Here is a 6,480-nt window from a genome sequence, read left to right on the forward strand (position 1 = left end):
ATATTTGGAGCATTACGGAGCTATAGCTCAAACCATTTCATATGAAGCCTAGCAATCATCCTCTTATCAATAATACTATTAGCTGGACCATTCTCAATATTACCCCTATCAATGTCTCAAGAATATATCTGAATAATTCTCCCAGCATGACCCCTAGCTATAATATGATTTATCTACACACTAGCTGAAACAAACTGAGCTCCCTTTGACCTAACCGAAGGTGAATCTGAAGTAGTTTCATGCTTCAATGTTGAATATGCCACAGGACCGAATGCCTTGTTCTTTTTTTTATTATATATATTTTTGTAATTTATACATGTGTTTATTATAATTTAGTCAAATTAACATGATCTATTGCTCTCTCTTCCTTGGTCCTCCTACCATCTTATTGTTTTATTTTTTCAAATTTTTATTATCAAGCTCATGTACAGAGAGGTTACAGTTTCATATGTTAGGCATTGGATACATTTCTTGTACTGTTTGTTACCTTGTCCCTCATACCCCCCTCCCTCATCCCCCTTTCCCTTCCCCCCGCCCCGGAGGTGTTCAGTTCACTTACACCAAACAGTTTTGCAAGTATTGCTTTTGTAGTTTTTTGTCTTTTTTTACCCTGTGTCTGTCATTTTGGTATTCCCTTTCAATTTCCTACTTCCAATACCAGTATACACGGTTTCCAATATACTCAGATAAGATTACAGAGATAGTGTAGGTACAACCACAGGAAGGTGATACGAGAACATCATCAATAATAGAAGCTACAGATACACATGGGACGTTGAAAGTATTTACAACTGTGATATAACAATTGTCTCCATAACGTGGAGTTCATTTCACTTAGCATCATCTCATGTGTTCATAAGGGTATAGCTATTGGGCCTTGTGATGCTCTGCTATGACTTGCCTAAACCTGTACTAATTATTCCCAATAAGGGAGACCATAGAGTCCATGTTTCTTTGGGTCTGGCTCACTTCACTTAGTATAATTTTTTCCAAGTCCTTCCATTTCCTTACAAATGGGACAATGTCATTCTTTCTGATAGAGGCATAAAATTCCATTGTGTATATGTACCACATTTTCCTGATCCATTCGTCTACTGAGGGGCATCTGGGTTGGTTCCAGATTCTCGCTATGACAAATTGTGCTGCGATGAACATTGTTGTGCTGGTGGCACCAAATGCCTTATTCTTTATGGCAGAATATATAAATATTATCCTAATAAATTCATTAACCACTATTTTATTTTTTGGTCCAACCTACTCAACACTCAATGCAGAAATGATAACTTCAAACATAGTTGTAAAAGTATTAATTTTAATTTCTTCGTTTCTATGGATCGTTTTCGATATGACCAACATATGCATTTTCTATGAAAAACTTCCTTCCCCTAACCCTGCTGTATGTATGTGGCACATTTCACTACCTATATGTATGACGAGCATACCACCGCTGATATAGAAATATGTCTGACTAAAGTTATTTTGATAGAGTAAAATGTAAAGGTTATATTCCTTTTATTTCTAGAATTATAGGACTTGAACTCAACCTAATAACTCAAAATTCTTCGTGCTACCTATTACACTAAATTCTACTAAGGTCAGCTAATTAAAGGTCTCGGGCCCATACTCGGAAAATGTTGGTTTTAACCCCTCCCATACTAATTAATATTGTTGTATATTCACTAGTTACATTTACTATCTTTATAGGATCCATATTATTTCTCACAACCTCACAGTCAATATACATATGAATAGGAGTAGAAATTAGCATACTAGCAATTATTCCTATAATAATTTACAACAGTAACCCACGTTCAACAGAAGCCGTCACAAAATATTTCCTAACAGAAGCAACAGCATCAATAATCCTTATATATGATATCCTCAATAACCTTGATTCATCTGGACAATGAAACATAGTTGACTTAAAAGACAACCTATACCTATATATACTACCAATTGCCCTAGCCATAAAACTTGGATTAGCCCCATTCCACCTTTGAGTATTAGAAGTTACTCAAGGCATTCCATTACTCTGTGGTATAATCCTACTAACGTGACAAAAACGCCCCAATTTCAATTATATACCAAATGGCCAATAACCTAAATACAAACATGATATTTATAGCTATATCAGCAATTCTTATTGGGGGCTGAGGAGGTCTTAATCAGACTCAAATACGAAAAAGCCTAGCATATTCATGCATCGCGCATGTAGGATGGATAGCAGCAATAACAATCTATAATCCCACTGCAATAACCCTTAACTTACTTACATCATACGTACAATTAACATGTTCATCTCCTTAGACTTTCTATCAGCCAGTAACACTACATCTCTAACCATAGCATGAGATTCTACCCCATTAATTATTTTAATTATGCTGGTCACACATATCATTAGGAGGACTACCCCCACTAACAGGATTTCTACATAAATGGCTTATTATCCAAGAAATAGTGTCAAACAAAAATATTATAGCAAGTATATTTATAGCCATATCAGCCCTACTAAACCTTTACTTTTATCTTCGACTAATCTATTCATCTGCCCCTACATTATTCCCCTTCCAAATAATAAATTGATATGAGGACTAAATAATCACAAAAGCTTATGACCCATCCCGACTCTTCTTTTTCTATCCTCATTTTCACTCCCCCCATCCCCATTATTGTACTCAATATTCTGGAAATTTAGGTTAACCAAAGACCCTAAGTAAACACTCAAGTTTAATTTCCGTCTTTAAGGACTGCAGAACAAATAGTACATCTTCTGGACGCAAACCAATCGCTTAAGCTAAATCCTCACTAGATTGATAGGTATCAAACCTATAAAATATTAGTTAACAGCTTAATACCCTAAATCATCTGGCTTCAATCTACTTCTCCCGCCAAGAAAAAAGGCAGGAGAAGTCCTGGAAGGATTGAAGCTGCTCTTTTGAATTTTCAATTCAATATGAAATTTCACCTCAGTACTATGATAGAAAGTGGTCTACCCCTGTAATTAGATTTACAGTCTAATGCCTTACTCAGCCATTCTATCAATAATTATGTTCATTAATCATTAATTATTTTCAACAAATAAAGAAATTGGAACCCTATACTTTATATTCGGAGCATGAGCCGGAAGAGTAGGCGCGGGTTTATGCATCCTCATCCGAGCTGAACCTGGTCAACCAGGAGCTCCATTAGTGGATGATCAAATCTGTAATGTAGCTGTCACCGCCCACACATTTGTTATAATTTTCTTTATAGTTATACCAATTATGATTGGATGGTTCGCAAACTGATTAGTGCCATTAATGATTGGAGCACATGATATAGCATTTCCTTGTATGAATAGCATAAGCAATTCTATGATCTGAAAGCTCTTGAGAAGGCACTTTTATAGTTGTTTTAGTAACTCTCCTTTTCTCCTCCCCTCCTCCACCTCTGCCCCACCCCCTCCTCCATTTCTTCTCCTCCCCCTCCCTGCCTCTTCCTCTCCTGCTCCTCCTCTTTCTTCTCCTCACTCCCCTCCCTGCTCCTCCTTCCCCTCCCATCTTCCTATTTTCTGTCTTTTCTCCTTCTTTTTTCCCCAGACATTGTATTTGTATTTCTACTTTAGACTCGGCTGGTTTTGAACTCTAATCAGCCTACCAACTGTGGGGCTTATCTGAATTTTCCACCCTACCTGGCTCAATTTTATGATCTAAAAGTTCTTAAAATGGCAATTTTTTAGTTCTGTTTTAGTAGTTAGAGACTTAGCTGTAGAATACAACAAAATGTGATTTCATTTCCCTTTTCATTTGAAAGGTATTCTCCCCTCTTCTCCTCCTCTCCTCCCCGCCCCCGCCTCTACGGCCCCTGCTTCCGTCTCCTCCTCCTCTCCTCTATTTTCTCCGGACATTCTATGTTTGAGGCACATGTTAGCATTCATGATTAAAAACCCATGTGGTTTAGAATGTGTCTTCTACGTCCTTCATCAGTCCTAGGCATGTTTGATCAGAGTCCTTGCCTTGCCATGCCTGATGGCGTGCTCCTGTTGCACACACATGTCAGGGTATGGGCGTGGACCTAGTGCTGTGTATCTCTGTGTAAACTTGGACACCCCTTAAGCATGTTTGACAAAAGAAAGCCACTTACCTCCAAGGATGCAGAGCACTGTCTGGTAAGTCACCGAGTGGGTTGGGTAGGCTTCAGTTTAAGGAATTGGGTTGTCAGGCCCCTCCAATTTCCTTCAGCTGTTGTGTGGTTGTTTGATCAGAGTCCTTGCCCTGCCGTGCTTGACGGTCTGCTCCCACTGTGCCTAACTTGGGGTGACAATGGAGACGTTAATAAATGGTCAGCTGTGCTTTCACTGTGTTCATGCACCTGCTCTGCACACACATGTCAGGGTATGGGTGGGGAATCGAGTGCTGTGCACCTCTGTGTGTAAACGTTGGACACCCCTTAAGCATGTTTGACAAAACACGGCCACCTACCTCCAAGGATGCAGAATACTGATAAGTCACGGAGTTGGTTGGGTTGGGCTTTAGTTTAAGGAATTTGGTTGTTAGGTGTCTGGGGTTACAGGTAAGGGTTCGAGTTCTTAGGGCTACTGTTTTCAGGATTGGTATGATTCAGATTAGGGTTCAGGTGTAGGGTTGTCAATGTTAAGGATAGGTTTAAGGTTGGGTGTTAAGAAGACTCAGGGTGTGAATTATAACTAAATTTTTAGTTTTGTTGCAGAAAAATTGATCACATTATCCCATCACATCACCACATCATGGCATGTGCTCAAATCACATCACATCCTCAGATCACACCACAGCATTACTTCACACCAATCTTACCTGAATTTGCCACCCTACCCTTTTATGATCTAAAAGTTCTTGAAAAGGCACTTTTTAAATTCTGTTTCAGTAGCTAGAGACTTACCTATACAATGGGATTTCATTCCCCTTTTAATTTGCAAACTGTATTCTCTCCTCTCCACCTCAGACCCTTCCTCCTCTTCCTCTTCTCTGCTCCTTCTGTACTCTTCAGACGTTTTATGTTTGCGGTACGTTAGCATTCATGATTACAAACCCATGTGTTTTAGAATGTGTGTCAGGCCAATCCAATGGCCTTCAGCAGTTTTGTGGGTTGTTGATCAGAGTCCTTGACCTTCCATACGTGATGGTGTGCTCCTTTTGGTCTTAACATTGGGTGACAATGGAGACTTGAAAAAATGGTCAGCTGTGCTTTCACTGTGTTCATGCACCTGCTCTGCATACACATGTGAGGGTATGGGTGGGGGATCCCGTGCTGTGTGTCTCTGTGTGCAAACTTGGTCACCCCTTAAGCATGCTTGACGATAGAAGGCCACCTACCTCCAGGGATGCAGAACACTGTCTGGTAAGTCATAGAGTGGGTTGGGATTGGGGTTTAGTTTAAGGAATTGGGTTGTTAGGTGTCTGGGGTCAGATGGAGGGTTTTCAGGCTTTAGCTGGTATGATTGAGATTAGGGTTCAGGTGTAGGGTTGTCAGTGTTAAGGATAGGGTTAAGGTTGAGCTTTGTTAAGGATACTCAGGGTGTGAATTACAATTAAGTTTTTAGTTATGATGCAGAAAAACATCACATCATCACATCACAGCACCACATCATGACATATTCTCACACCATATCACATCATCATAGCATGTTATATCATCCCTTCACATCACGCCAACCTCACCTGAATGTGCCACCCTACCTGGCTAAATTTTATGGTCTAAAAGTTCTCAAAAAGGCACATTTTTAGTTCTGTTGTAATAGCTGCAGACTTACCTGAACAATAAAATAGAATGGGATTTCATTCCCTCCACCCTATTTTTTTTGGGCCAGTCCTGGGCCTTGAACTCAGGGCCTGAGCACTGTTCTTGGCTTCTTTTTGCTCTAGGCTAGCACTCTTCCACTTGAGCCACAGCGCCACTTCTGGCCGTTTTCTGTATATGTGGTACTGGGGAATCGAACCCAGGGCCTCATGTATACAAGGCAAGCACTCTTGCCACTAGGCCATATCCCTAGTCCCTCATTCCCCTTTTCATTTGAAAACTTTCCTTCTCCTCTACTCCTCTCCACCTCCGCCCCGCCCCCTCCTCCATTTCTCCTTTTCCTCCTCCCCCTACCTTCTGCCTCCCCTTCTCCTCCTCCTCTTCCTCCTTCCCCCTCCTCTGTGCTCCTTCCTGCCATTCTCGTTTTCTGTGTCTTCTCATTACTTTATTTTTTCTCCAGTCATTGTATTTGTATTTCTACATTAAACCCAGCCAGTTTTGATCTCTCAATCTTCTTGCCTCAGCCTACTAACTGTGGGGCTTAACTGAATTTGCAACCCTACCTGGCTCAATTTTATGACCTAAAAGTTCTTGAAGTGGCACTTTTTTAGTTCTGTTTTAGTAGCAATTGACTTAGGTGTAGAATAAAACACAATGGGATTTCATTGTAATTTTTATTTGAAAACTTCATTCTCTCTTTACCTTCTCCTTTTTTTTGGGTCTTCT

The sequence above is a fragment of the Perognathus longimembris genome, chromosome 8 (assembly GCF_023159225.1).
Source record: "Perognathus longimembris pacificus isolate PPM17 chromosome 8, ASM2315922v1, whole genome shotgun sequence".
Lineage (NCBI taxonomy): Eukaryota > Metazoa > Chordata > Mammalia > Rodentia > Heteromyidae > Perognathus > Perognathus longimembris.